Consider the following 15,714-nt stretch of genomic DNA (forward strand, 5'->3'; position numbering starts at 1 on the left):
TAGGTCACACCCCTTCTGCGTGAGACCACAAGCATCCCCAGACATGTTTCAGCCTTGTTGGGCATCATCAGTGAGGAGTAGCTTGGGTCTCTAGGCCCGGCAGACTCTGGACTCACGTCTGGGCATACCCGTCCCACTCGGGGCAACTTTAGCAAAAACGGAAAGGTGATCGCTGGAAGGTATTGAATTAATCATAACCACCGGCAAAGCTCTGGGCAACCCTCCAGACCATCATTTTTCAGCCTGCCAATCCATTACAGAAGGGCAAAAACCATATGCAAATCAGGCCTGGTCCTTCCCCAAAAGAGGCAGTCCAACCCGAACTGCTAGGTCACATCCCTTCTGCTTGAGACCACAAGCATCCACAGATATGATTCAGCCTTGTTGGGCATCATAAGTGAGGAGTAGCTTGGGTTCTAGGCCCGGAAGACTCGGGACCCACGTCTGGGCATACCCTTCCCACTCAAGGTGACTTTAGCAAAACAGAAAGGTGATCGCTGGAAGGTTTTGAATTAATCATAACCACGGGCAAAGCTCTGGGAAAATCTCCAGACCATCATTTTTCAGCCTGCCAAGCCATTACAGAAGGGGAAAAACCATATGCAAATCAGGCCTGGTCCTACCCCAAAAGAGGCAGTCCAGCCCGAACTGCTAGGTCACATCCCTTCTGCATGAGACCACAAGCATCCCCAGACATGTTTCAGCCTTGTTGGGCGTCATCAGTGAGGAGTAGCTTGGGTCTCTAGGCCCGGCAAACTCGGGACCCACGTCTGGGCATACCCGTCCCACTCGCTGTGACTTTAGCAAATAGAAAAGTGATCGCTGGAAGGTTTTGACTTCATCATAACCACTGGCAAAACTCTGGGCAAACCCTCCAGACCATCATTTTTCAGCCTGCCAAGCCATTACAGAAGGGGAAAAACCATAACCAAATCAGGCTTTGTCCTACACCAAAAGAGGCAGTCCATCCTGAACTGCTAGGTCACATCCCTTCTGCATGAGACCACAAGCATCCCCAGACATGATTCAGCCTTGTTGGGCATCATCAGTGAGGAGTAGCTTGGGTCTCTAGGCCCGGCAGACTCGGGACCCACGTCTGGGCATACCCTTCCCACTCAAGGTGAGTTTAGCAAAACAGAAAGGTGATCGCTGGAAGGTTTTGAATTAATCATAACCACGTGAAAAGCTCTGGGAAAATCTCCAGACCATCATTTTTCAGCCTCCCAAGTCATTATAGAAGAGGAAAAACCATATGCAAATCAGGCCTGGTCCTACCCCAAAAGAGGCAGTCCAGCCCGAACTGCTAGGTCACATCCCTTCTGCATGAGACCACAAGCATCCCCAGACATGTTTCTGCCTTGTTGGGCGTCATCAGTCAGGAGTAGCTTGGGTCTCTAAGCCCGGCACACTCGGGACCCACGCCTGGGCATACCCGTCCCACTCGGGGTGACTTAGCAAAACAGAAAGGTGATCGCTGGAAGGTTTTGAATTCATCATAACCACTGGCAAAACTCTGGGCAACCCTCCAGACCATCATTTTTCAGCCTGCCAAGCCATTACAGAAGGGGAAAAACCATAACCAAATCAGGCCTTGTCCTACCCCAAAAGTGGCAATCCATCCCGAACTGCTAGGTCACAACCCTTCTGCTTGAGACCACAAGCATCCACAGATATGATTCAGCCTTGTTGGGCATCATCAGTGAGGAGTAGCTTGGGTCTCTAGGTCCGGCAGACTCAGGACCCACTTCTAGGCATACCCTTCCCACTCAAGGTGACTTTAGCAAAACAGAAAGGTGATCACTGGAAGGTTTTGAATTAATCATGACCACGGGCAAAGCTCTGTGAAAATCTCCAGACCATAATTTTTCAGCCTGCCAAGCCATTACAGAAGGGGAAAAACCATATGCAAATCAGGCATGGTCCTACCCCAAAAGAGGCAGTCCAGCCCGAACTGCTAGGTCACATCCCTTCTGCATGAGACCACAAGCATCCCCAGACATGATTATGCCTTGTTGGGCGTCATCAGTGAGGAGTAGCCTGGGTCTCTAGGCCCGGCAAACTCGGGACCCACATCTGGGCATACCCGTCCCACTCGCTGTGACTTTAGCAAAACAGAAAGGTGATCGCTGGAAGGTTTTGAATTCATCATAACCACGGGCAAAGCTCTGGGCAACCCTCCAGACCATCATTTTTCAGCCTGCCAAGCCATTACAGAAGGGCAAAAACCATATGCAAATCACGCATGGTCCTTCCCCAAAAGAGGCAGTCCAACCCGAACTGCTAGGTTACATCCATTCTGCACAAGACCACAAGCATCCCCAGACATGTTTCAGCCTTGTTGGGCGTCATCAGTGAGGAGTAGCTTGGGTCTCTAGGCCCGGCAAACTCGGGACCCACGTCTGGGCATACCCGTCCCACTCGCTGTGACTTTAGCAAACAGAAAGGTGATCGCTGGAAGGTTTTGAATTCATCATAACCACTGGCAAAACTCTGGGAAAATCTCCAGACCATCATTTTTCGGCCTGCCAAGCCATTACAGAAGGGGAAAAACCATATGCAAATCAGGCCTGGTCCTACCCCAAAAGAGGCAGTCCAGCCCGAACTGCTAGGTCACATCCCTTCTGCATGAGACCACAAGCATCCCCAGCCATGATTCTGCCTTGTTGGGCGTCATCAATGAGGAGTAGCTTGGGTCTCTAAGCCCGGCACACTCGGGACCCACGCCTGGGCATACCCGTCCCACTCGGGGTGACTTAGCAAAACAGAATGGTGATCGCTGGAAGGTTTTGTATTCATCATAACCACGGGCAAAGCTCTGGGCAACCCTCCAGACCATCATTTTCAGCCTGCCAAGCCATTACAAAAGGGCAAAAACCATATGCAAATCAGGCATGGTCCTTCCCCAAAAGAGGCAGTCCAACCCGAACTGCTAGGTCACATCCATTCTGCACAAGACCACAAGCATCCCCAGACATGTTTCAGCCTTGTTGGGCGTCATCAGTGAGGAGTAGCTTGGGTCTCTAGGCCCGGCAAACTCGGGACCCACGTCTGGGCATACCCGTCCCACTCGCTGTGACTTTAGCAAACAGAAAGGTGATCGCTGGAAGGTTTTGAATTCATCATAACCACTGGCAAAACTCTGGGCAACCCTCCAGACCATCATTTTTCAGCCTGCCAAGCCATTACAGAAGGGGAAAAACCATAACCAAATCAGGCCTTGTCCTACCCCAAAAGTGGCAGTCCATCCCGAACTGCTAGGTCACATCCCTTCTGCTTGAGACCACAAGCATCCACAGATATGATTCAGCCTTGTTGGGCATCATCAGTGAGGAGTAGCTTGGGTCTCTAGGTCCGGCAGACTCGGGACCCACTTCTGGGCATACCCTTCCCACTCAAGGTGACTTTAGCAAAACAGAAAGGTGATCGCTGGAAGGTTTTGAATTAATCATAACCACGGGCAAAGCTCTGGGAAAATCTCCAGACCATCATTTTTCAGCCTGCCAAGCCATTACAGAAGGGGAAAAACCATATGCAAATCAGGCCTGGTCCTACCCCAAAAGAGGCAGTCCAGCCCGAACTGCTAGGTCACATCCTTTCTGCATGAGACCACAAGCATCCCCAGACATGATTCTGCCTTGTTGGGCGTCATCAGTGAGGAGTAGCCTGGGTCTCTAGGCCCGGCAAACTCGGGACCCACATCTGGGCATACCCGTCCCACTCGCTGTGACTTTAGCAAAACAGAAAGGTGATCGCTGGAAGGTTTTGAATTCATCATAACCACGGGCAAAGCTCTGGGCAACCCTCCAGACCATCATTTTTCAGCCTGCCAAGCCATTACAGAAGGGCAAAAACCATATGCAAATCACGCATGGTCCTTCCCCAAAAGAGGCAGTCCAACCCGAACTGCTAGGTTACATCCATTCTGCACAAGACCACAAGCATCCCCAGACATGTTTCAGCCTTGTTGGGCGTCATCAGTGAGGAGTAGCTTGGGTCTCTAGGCCCGGCAAACTCGGGACCCACGTCTGGGCATACCCGTCCCACTCGCTGTGACTTTAGCAAACAGAAAGGTGATCGCTGGAAGGTTTTGAATTCATCATAACCACTGGCAAAACTCTGGGAAAATCTCCAGACCATCATTTTTCAGCCTGCCAAGCCATTACAGAAGGGGAAAAACCATATCCAAATCAGGCCTGGTCCTACCCCAAAAGAGGCAGTCCAGCCCGAACTGCTAGGTCACATCCCTTCTGCATGAGACCACAAGCATCCCCAGCCATGATTCTGCCTTGTTGGGCGTCATCAGTGAGGAGTAGCTTGGGTCTCTAAGCCCGCCACACTCGGGACCCACGCCTGGGCATACCCGTCCCACTCGGGGTGACTTAGCAAAACAGAATGGTGATCGCTGGAAGGTTTTGTATTCATCATAACCACGGGCAAAGCTCTGGGCAACCCTCCAGACCATCATTTTCAGCCTGCCAAGCCATTACAAAAGGGCAAAAACCATATGCAAATCAGGCATGGTCCTTCCCCAAAAGAGGCAGTCCAACCCGAACTGCTAGGTCACATCCATTCTGCACAAGACCACAAGCATCCCCAGACATGTTTCAGCCTTGTTGGGCGTCATCAGTGAGGAGTAGCTTGGGTCTCTAGGCCCGGCAAACTCGGGACCCACGTCTGGGCATACCCGTCCCACTCGCTGTGACTTTAGCAAACAGAAAGGTGATCGCTGGAAGGTTTTGAATTCATCATAACCACTGGCAAAACTCTGGGCAACCCTCCAGACCATCATTTTTCAGCCTGCCAAGCCATTACAGAAGGGGAAAAACCATAACCAAATCAGGCCTTGTCCTACCCCAAAAGTGGCAGTCCATCCCGAACTGCTAGGTCACATCCCTTCTGCTTGAGACCACAAGCATCCACAGATATGATTCAGCCTTGTTGGGCATCATCAGTGAGGAGTAGCTTGGGTCTCTAGGTCCGGCAGACTCGGGACCCACTTCTGGGCATACCCTTCCCACTCAAGGTGACTTTAGCAAAACAGAAAGGTGATCGCTGGAAGGTTTTGAATTAATCATATCCACGGGCAAAGCTCTGGGAAAATCTCCAGACCATCATTTTTCAGCCTGCCAAGCCATTACAGAAGGGCAAAAACCATATGCAAATCACGCATGGTCCTTCCCCAAAAGAGGCAGTCCAACCCGAACTGCTAGGTCACATGCATTCTGCACAAGACCACAAGCATCCCCAGACATGATTCAGCCTTGTTGGGCATCATCAGTGAGGAGTAGCTTGGGTCTCTAGGCCCGGCAGACTCGGGACAGAGGTCTGGGCATACCCGTCCCACTCGGGGTAACTTTAACAAAACGGAAAGGGGATCGCTGGAAGGTTTTGAATTAATCATAACCATGGGCAAAGCTCTGGGCAACCCTCCAGACCATCATTTTTCATTCTGCCAAGCTATTACAGAAGGGCAAAAACCATACGCAAATGAGGCCTGATCCTACCCCAAAAGAGGCAGTCCAGCCCGAACTGCTAGGTCACATCCCTTCTGCATGAACCACAAGCATCCCCAGACATGTTTCAGCCTTGTTTTTGAACGTCTTCAGTGAGGAGTAGTTTGGGTCTCTAGGCCCGGAAAGCTCGGGACCCACATCTGGGCATACCCATCCCACTCAGGGTGACTTTAGCAAAACAGAAAGGTGATCGCTGGAAGATTTTGAATTAATCATAACCACGGGCAAAGCTCTGGGCAAACCTCCAGACCATCATTTTTCAGCCTGCCAAGCCATTACAGAAGGGGAAAAACCATATGCAAATCAGGCCTGGTCCTACCCCAAAAGAGGCAGTCCAGCCCGAACTGCTAGGTCACATCCCTTCTGCATGAGACCACAAGCATCCCCAAACATGATTCTACCTTGTTGGGCGTCATCAGTGAGGAGTAGCTTGGGTCTCTAGGCCCGGCACACTCGGGACCCACGCCTGGGAATACCCGTCCCACTCGGGGTGATTTAGCAAACCAGAAAGGTGATCGCTGGAAGGTTTTGAATTTATCTCAACCAGGGGTCTGCCAAGCCATTACAGAAGGGGAAAAACCATAACCAAATCAGGCCTCGTCCTACCCCAAAAGAGGCAGTCCATCCCGAACTGCTAGTTCACATCCCTTCTGCACGAGACCACTAGCATACCCAGACATGATTCTGCCTTGTTGGACGGCATCAGTGAGGAGTAGCTTGGGTCTCTAGGCCCGGCAGGCTCGGGACCCAAATATGGGCATACCCGTCCCACTCAGGGTGACTTTAGCAAAACAGAAAGGTGATCGCTGGAAGGTTTTGAATTAATCATAACCACGGGCAAAGCTCTGGGCAACCCTCCAGACCATAAATTTCAGCCTGACAAGCCATTACAGAAGGGGAAAAACCATATGCAAATCAGGCCTGGTCCTACCCAAAAAGAGACAGTCCAACCCGAACTGCTAGGTCACATCCCGTTCTGCACGAGACCACAAGAATCCCCAGACATGTTTCAGCCTTGTTGGGCATCAGCAACTCGGGACCCACGTCTGCACATAACCGTCCCACTCGCTGTGTCTTTAGCAAAACAGAAAGGTGATCGCTGGAAGGTTTTGAATTCATCATAACCACGGGAAAAGCTCTGGGCAACCCTCCAGATAATCATTTTTCAGCGTGCCAAGCCATTATTTATTTATTTTATTTATTTATTTACATTTATAAAGCGCTCACACAGCCCGCAGGCATCGAGGCGCTGTTACAGGAATTGTTTGTTTTTCTTAGTTGCGTAATTGTGTTTGTTTGTCTTAGTTACGTATTTATAACGCGCTTAAACACCCGGAGGTTTCTAAGCGCGGACCCGGGGATCGAACCTGTTGCTGCTTCGTGTCGTCTTGCTTCCAAGACGCGCACGCTGCCGCTGAGCTATCCTCCCGGGTCATTACAGAAGGGGAAAAACCATATGCAAATCAGGCCTGGTCCTACCCAAAAAGAGACAGTCCAACCCGAACTGCTAGGTCACATCCCGTTCTGCACGAGACCACAAGCATCCCCAGACATGATTCAGCCTTGTTGGGCGTCATCAGTGAGGAGTAGCTTGGGTCTCTAAGCCTGGCAAACTCGGGACCCAGGCCTGGGCATACCCGTCCCACTCGGGGTGACTTTAGCAAAACCGAAAGGTGATCGCTGGAAGGTTTTGAATTAATCATAACCACGGGCAATGCTCTGGGAAAATCTCCAGACCATCATTTTTCAGCCTGCCAAGCCATTACAGAAGGGGAAAAACCATATGCAAATCAGGCCTGGTCCCACCCCAAAAGAGGCAGTCCAGCCCGAACTGCTAGGTCACATCCCTTCTGCATGAGACCACAAGCATCCCCAGACATGATTCTGCCTTGTTGGGCGTCATCAGTGAGTCCCAGCAAACTCGGGACCCACGCCTGGGCATACCCGTCCCACTCGGGGTGAATTAGCAAAACAGAAAGGTGATCGCTGGAAGGTTTTGAATTAATCATAACCACGGGCAAAGCTCTGGGCAACCCTCCAGACCATCATTTTTCAGCCTGCCAAGCCATTACAGAAGGGGAAAAACCATATGCAAATCAGGCCTGGTCCTACGCCAAAAGAGGCAGTCCAACCCGAACTGCTAGGTCACATCCATTCTGCACAAGAAAACAAGCATCCCCAGACATATTTCAGCCTTGTTGGGCGTCATCAATGAGGAGTAGCCTGGGTCTCTAGGCCCGGCAAACTCGGGACCCACATCTAGGCATACCCGTCCCACTCACTGTGACTTTAGCAAAACAGAAAGGTGATCGCTGGAAGGTTTTGAATTCATCATAACCACGGGCAAAGCTCTGGGCAACCCTCCAGACCATCATTTTTCAGCCTGCCAAGCCAATACAGAAGGGGAAAAACCATAAGCAAATCAGGCCTGGTCCTACCCCAAAAGAGGCAGTCCATCCAAAACTGCTAGTTCACATCCCTTCTGCAAGAGACCACAAGCATCCCCAGACATGTTTCAGCCTTGTTGGGCATCATCAGTGAGGAGTAGCTTGGGTCTCTAGGCCCGGCAGAATCGGGACTCACGTCTGGTCAGACTCATCCCACTCGCTGTGACTTTAGCAAAACAGAAAGGTGATCGCTGGAAGGTTTTGAATTAATCATAACCACGGGCAAAGCTCTGGGAAAATCCCCAGACCATCATTTTTCAGCCTGCCAAGCCATTACAGAAGGGGAAAAACCATATGCAAATCAGGGCTGGTCCTACTCTAAAAGAGGCAGTCCAGCCCGAACTGCTAGGTCACACCCCTTCTGCGTGAGACCACAAGCATCCCCAGACATGTTTCAGCCTTGTTGGGCATCATCAGTGAGGAGTAGCTTGGGTCTCTAGGCCCGGCAGACTCGGGACTCACGTCTGGGCATACCCGTCCCACTCGGGGCAACTTTAGCAAAAACGGAAAGGTGATCGCTGGAAGGTATTGAATTAATCATAACCACCGGCAAAGCTCTGGGCAACCCTCCAGACCATCATTTTTCAGCCTGCCAATCCATTACAGAAGGGCAAAAACCATATGCAAATCAGGCCTGGTCCTTCCCCAAAAGAGGCAGTCCAACCCGAACTGCTAGGTCACATCCCTTCTGCTTGAGACCACAAGCATCCACAGATATGATTCAGCCTTGTTGGGCATCATAAGTGAGGAGTAGCTTGGGTTCTAGGCCCGGAAGACTCGGGACCCACGTCTGGGCATACCCTTCCCACTCAAGGTGACTTTAGCAAAACAGAAAGGTGATCGCTGGAAGGTTTTGAATTAATCATAACCACGGGCAAAGCTCTGGGAAAATCTCCAGACCATCATTTTTCAGCCTGCCAAGCCATTACAGAAGGGGAAAAACCATATGCAAATCAGGCCTGGTCCTACCCCAAAAGAGGCAGTCCAGCCCGAACTGCTAGGTCACATCCCTTCTGCATGAGACCACAAGCATCCCCAGACATGATTCAGCCTTGTTGGGCATCATCAGTGAGGAGTAGCTTGGGTCTCTAGGCCCGGCAGACTCGGGACCCACGTCTGGGCATACCCTTCCCACTCAAGGTGAGTTTAGCAAAACAGAAAGGTGATCGCTGGAAGGTTTTGAATTAATCATAACCACGGGCAAAGCTCTGGGAAAATCTCCAGACCATCATTTTTCAGCCTGCCAAGCCATTACAGAAGGGGAAAAACCATATGCAAATCAGGCCTGGTCCTACCCCAAAAGAGGCAGTCCAGCCCGAACTGCTAGGTCACATCCCTTCTGCATGAGACCACAAGCATCCCCAGACATGTTTCAGCCTTGTTGGGCGTCATCAGTGAGGAGTAGCTTGGGTCTCTAGGCCCGGCAAACTCGGGACCCACGTCTGGGCATACCCGTCCCACTCGCTGTGACTTTAGCAAATAGAAAAGTGATCGCTGGAAGGTTTTGACTTCATCATAACCACTGGCAAAACTCTGGGCAAACCCTCCAGACCATCATTTTTCAGCCTGCCAAGCCATTACAGAAGGGGAAAAACCATAACCAAATCAGGCTTTGTCCTACACCAAAAGAGGCAGTCCATCCTGAACTGCTAGGTCACATCCCTTCTGCATGAGACCACAAGCATCCCCAGACATGATTCAGCCTTGTTGGGCATCATCAGTGAGGAGTAGCTTGGGTCTCTAGGCCCGGCAGACTCGGGACCCACGTCTGGGCATACCCTTCCCACTCAAGGTGAGTTTAGCAAAACAGAAAGGTGATCGCTGGAAGGTTTTGAATTAATCATAACCACGTGAAAAGCTCTGGGAAAATCTCCAGACCATCATTTTTCAGCCTCCCAAGCCATTATAGAAGAGGAAAAACCATATGCAAATCAGGCCTGGTCCTACCCCAAAAGAGGCAGTCCAGCCCGAACTGCTAGGTCACATCCCTTCTGCATGAGACCACAAGCATCCCCAGACATGTTTCTGCCTTGTTGGGCGTCATCAGTCAGGAGTAGCTTGGGTCTCTAAGCCCGGCACACTCGGGACCCACGCCTGGGCATACCCGTCCCACTCGGGGTGACTTAGCAAAACAGAAAGGTGATCGCTGGAAGGTTTTGAATTCATCATAACCACTGGCAAAACTCTGGGCAACCCTCCAGACCATCATTTTTCAGCCTGCCAAGCCATTACAGAAGGGGAAAAACCATAACCAAATCAGGCCTTGTCCTACCCCAAAAGTGGCAATCCATCCCGAACTGCTAGGTCACAACCCTTCTGCTTGAGACCACAAGCATCCACAGATATGATTCAGCCTTGTTGGGCATCATCAGTGAGGAGTAGCTTGGGTCTCTAGGTCCGGCAGACTCAGGACCCACTTCTAGGCATACCCTTCCCACTCAAGGTGACTTTAGCAAAACAGAAAGGTGATCACTGGAAGGTTTTGAATTAATCATGACCACGGGCAAAGCTCTGTGAAAATCTCCAGACCATAATTTTTCAGCCTGCCAAGCCATTACAGAAGGGGAAAAACCATATGCAAATCAGGCATGGTCCTACCCCAAAAGAGGCAGTCCAGCCCGAACTGCTAGGTCACATCCCTTCTGCATGAGACCACAAGCATCCCCAAACATGATTATGCCTTGTTGGGCGTCATCAGTGAGGAGTAGCCTGGGTCTCTAGGCCCGGCAAACTCGGGACCCACATCTGGGCATACCCGTCCCACTCGCTGTGACTTTAGCAAAACAGAAAGGTGATCGCTGGAAGGTTTTGAATTCATCATAACCACGGGCAAAGCTCTGGGCAACCCTCCAGACCATCATTTTTCAGCCTACAAAGCCATTACAGAAGGGCAAAAACCATATGCAAATCACGCATGGTCCTTCCCCAAAAGAGGCAGTCCAACCCGAACTGCTAGGTTACATCCATTCTGCACAAGACCACAAGCATCCCCAGACATGTTTCAGCCTTGTTGGGCGTCATCAGTGAGGAGTAGCTTGGGTCTCTAGGCCCGGCAAACTCGGGACCCACGTCTGGGCATACCCGTCCCACTCGCTGTGACTTTAGCAAACAGAAAGGTGATCGCTGGAAGGTTTTGAATTCATCATAACCACTGGCAAAACTCTGGGAAAATCTCCAGACCATCATTTTTCGGCCTGCCAAGCCATTACAGAAGGGTAAAAACCATATGCAAATCAGGCCTGGTCCTACCCCAAAAGAGGCAGTCCAGCCCGAACTGCTAGGTCACATCCCTTCTGCATGAGACCACAAGCATCCCCAGCCATGATTCTGCCTTGTTGGGCGTCATCAATGAGGAGTAGCTTGGGTCTCTAAGCCCGGCACACTCGGGACCCACGCCTGGGCATACCCGTCCCACTCGGGGTGACTTAGCAAAACAGAATGGTGATCGCTGGAAGGTTTTGTATTCATCATAACCACGGGCAAAGCTCTGTGCAACCCTCCAGACCATCATTTTCAGCCTGCCAAGCCATTACAAAAGGGCAAAAACCATATGCAAATCAGGCATGGTCCTTCCCCAAAAGAGGCAGTCCAACCCGAACTGCTAGGTCACATCCATTCTGCACAAGACCACAAGCATCCCCAGACATGTTTCAGCCTTGTTGGGCGTCATCAGTGAGGAGTAGCTTGGGTCTCTAGGCCCGGCAAACTCGGGACCCACGTCTGGGCATACCCGTCCCACTCGCTGTGACTTTAGCAAACAGAAAGGTGATCGCTGGAAGGTTTTGAATTCATCATAACCACTGGCAAAACTCTAGGCAACCCTCCAGACCATCATTTTTCAGCCTGCCAAGCCATTACAGAAGGGGAAAAACCATAACCAAATCAGGCCTTGTCCTACCCCAAAAGTGGCAGTCCATCCCGAACTGCTAGGTCACATCCCTTCTGCTTGAGACCACAAGCATCCACAGATATGATTCAGCCTTGTTGGGCATCATCAGTGAGGAGTAGCTTGGGTCTCTAGGTCCGGCAGACTCGGGACCCACTTCTGGGCATACCCTTCCCACTCAAGGTGACTTTAGCAAAACAGAAAGGTGATCGCTGGAAGGTTTTGAATTAATCATAACCACGGGCAAAGCTCTGGGAAAATCTCCAGACCATCATTTTTCAGCCTGCCAAGCCATTACAGAAGGGGAAAAACCATATGCAAATCAGGCCTGGTCCTACCCCAAAAGAGGCAGTCCAGCCCGAACTGCTAGGTCACATCCTTTCTGCATGAGACCACAAGCATCCCCAGACATGATTCTGCCTTGTTGGGCGTCATCAGTGAGGAGTAGCCTGGGTCTCTAGGCCCGGCAAACTCGGGACCCACATCTGGGCATACCCGTCCCACTCGCTGTGACTTTAGCAAAACAGAAAGGTGATCGCTGGAAGGTTTTGAATTCATCATAACCACGGGCAAAGCTCTGGGCAACCCTCCAGACCATCATTTTTCAGCCTGCCAAGCCATTACAGAAGGGCAAAAACCATATGCAAATCACGCATGGTCCTTCCCCAAAAGAGGCAGTCCAACCCGAACTGCTAGGTTACATCCATTCTGCACAAGACCACAAGCATCCCCAGACATGTTTCAGCCTTGTTGGGCGTCATCAGTGAGGAGTAGCTTGGGTCTCTAGGCCCGGCAAACTCGGGACCCACGTCTGGGCATACCCGTCCCACTCGCTGTGACTTTAGCAAACAGAAAGGTGATCGCTGGAAGGTTTTGAATTCATCATAACCACTGGCAAAACTCTGGGAAAATCTCCAGACCATCATTTTTCAGCCTGCCAAGCCATTACAGAAGGGGAAAAACCATATCCAAATCAGGCCTGGTCCTACCCCAAAAGAGGCAGTCCAGCCCGAACTGCTAGGTCACATCCCTTCTGCATGAGACCACAAGCATCCCCAGCCATGATTCTGCCTTGTTGGGCGTCATCAGTGAGGAGTAGCTTGGGTCTCTAAGCCCGCCACACTCGGGACCCACGCCTGGGCATACCCGTCCCACTCGGGGTGACTTAGCAAAACAGAATGGTGATCGCTGGAAGGTTTTGTATTCATCATAACCACGGGCAAAGCTCTGGGCAACCCTCCAGACCATCATTTTCAGCCTGCCAAGCCATTACAAAAGGGCAAAAACCATATGCAAATCAGGCATGGTCCTTCCCCAAAAGAGGCAGTCCAACCCGAACTGCTAGGTCACATCCATTCTGCACAAGACCACAAGCATCCCCAGACATGTTTCAGCCTTGTTGGGCGTCATCAGTGAGGAGTAGCTTGGGTCTCTAGGCCCGGCAAACTCGGGACCCACGTCTGGGCATACCCGTCCCACTCGCTGTGACTTTAGCAAACAGAAAGGTGATCGCTGGAAGGTTTTGAATTCATCATAACCACTGGCAAAACTCTGGGCAACCCTCCAGACCATCATTTTTCAGCCTGCCAAGCCATTACAGAAGGGGAAAAACCATAACCAAATCAGGCCTTGTCCTACCCCAAAAGTGGCAGTCCATCCCGAACTGCTAGGTCACATCCCTTCTGCTTGAGACCACAAGCATCCACAGATATGATTCAGCCTTGTTGGGCATCATCAGTGAGGAGTAGCTTGGGTCTCTAGGTCCGGCAGACTCGGGACCCACTTCTGGGCATACCCTTCCCACTCAAGGTGACTTTAGCAAAACAGAAAGGTGATCGCTGGAAGGTTTTGAATTAATCATATCCACGGGCAAAGCTCTGGGAAAATCTCCAGACCATCATTTTTCAGCCTGCCAAGCCATTACAGAAGGGCAAAAACCATATGCAAATCACGCATGGTCCTTCCCCAAAAGAGTCAGTCCAACCCGAACTGCTAGGTCACATGCATTCTGCACAAGACCACAAGCATCCCCAGACATGATTCAGCCTTGTTGGGCATCATCAGTGAGGAGTAGCTTGGGTCTCTAGGCCCGGCAGACTCGGGACAGAGGTCTGGGCATACCCGTCCCACTCGGGGTAACTTTAACAAAACGGAAAGGGGATCGCTGGAAGGTTTTGAATTAATCATAACCATGGGCAAAGCTCTGGGCAACCCTCCAGACCATCATTTTTCATTCTGCCAAGCCATTACAGAAGGGCAAAAACCATACGCAAATGAGGCCTGATCCTACCCCAAAAGAGGCAGTCCAGCCCGAACTGCTAGGTCACATCCCTTCTGCATGAACCACAAGCATCCCCAGACATGTTTCAGCCTTGTTTTTGAACGTCTTCAGTGAGGAGTAGTTTGGGTCTCTAGGCCCGGAAAGCTCGGGACCCACATCTGGGCATACCCATCCCACTCAGGGTGACTTTAGCAAAACAGAAAGGTGATCGCTGGAAGATTTTGAATTAATCATAACCACGGGCAAAGCTCTGGGCAAACCTCCAGACCATCATTTTTCAGCCTGCCAAGCCATTACAGAAGGGGAAAAACCATATGCAAATCAGGCCTGGTCCTACCCCAAAAGAGGCAGTCCAGCCCGAACTGCTAGGTCACATCCCTTCTGCATGAGACCACAAGCATCCCCAAACATGATTCTACCTTGTTGGGCGTCATCAGTGAGGAGTAGCTTGGGTCTCTAGGCCCGGCACACTCGGGACCCACGCCTGGGAATACCCGTCCCACTCGGGGTGATTTAGCAAACCAGAAAGGTGATCGCTGGAAGGTTTTGAATTTATCATAACCAGGGGTCTGCCAAGCCATTACAGAAGGGGAAAAACCATAACCAAATCAGGCCTCGTCCTACCCCAAAAGAGGCAGTCCATCCCGAACTGCTAGTTCACATCCCTTCTGCACGAGACCACTAGCATACCCAGACATGATTCTGCCTTGTTGGACGGCATCAGTGAGGAGTAGCTTGGGTCTCTAGGCCCGGCAGGCTCGGGACCCAAATATGGGCATACCCGTCCCACTCAGGGTGACTTTAGCAAAACAGAAAGGTGATCGCTGGAAGGTTTTGAATTAATCATAACCACGGGCAAAGCTCTGGGCAACCCTCCAGACCATAAATTTCAGCCTGACAAGCCATTACAGAAGGGGAAAAACCATATGCAAATCAGGCCTGGTCCTACCCAAAAAGAGACAGTCCAACCCGAACTGCTAGGTCACATCCCGTTCTGCACGAGACCACAAGAATCCCCAGACATGTTTCAGCCTTGTTGGGCATCAGCAACTCGGGACGCACGTCTGCACATAACCGTCCCACTCGCTGTGTCTTTAGCAAAACAGAAAGGTGATCGCTGGAAGGTTTTGAATTCATCATAACCACGGGAAAAGCTCTGGGCAACCCTCCAGATAATCATTTTTCAGCGTGCCAAGCCATTATTTATTTATTTTATTTATTTATTTACATTTATAAAGCGCTCACACAGCCCGCAGGCATCGAGGCGCTGTTACAGGAATTGTTTGTTTTTCTTAGTTGCGTAATTGTGTTTGTTTGTCTTAGTTACGTATTTATAACGCGCTTAAACACCCGGAGGTTTCTAAGCGCGGACCCGGGGATCGAACCTGTTGCTGCTTCGTGTCGTCTTGCTTCCAAGACGCGCACGCTGCCGCTGAGCTATCCTCCCGGGTCATTACAGAAGGGGAAAAACCATATGCAAATCAGGCCTGGTCCTACCCAAAAAGAGACAGTCCAACCCGAACTGCTAGGTCACATCCCGTTCTGCACGAGACCACAAGCATCCCCAGACATGATTCAGCCTTGTTG

The sequence above is a fragment of the Ambystoma mexicanum genome, chromosome 5q (genome assembly GCF_040938575.1).
Source record: "Ambystoma mexicanum isolate Mex_15411 chromosome 5q, UKY_AmexF1_1, whole genome shotgun sequence".
NCBI classification, from domain to species: Eukaryota; Metazoa; Chordata; class Amphibia; order Caudata; family Ambystomatidae; genus Ambystoma; species Ambystoma mexicanum.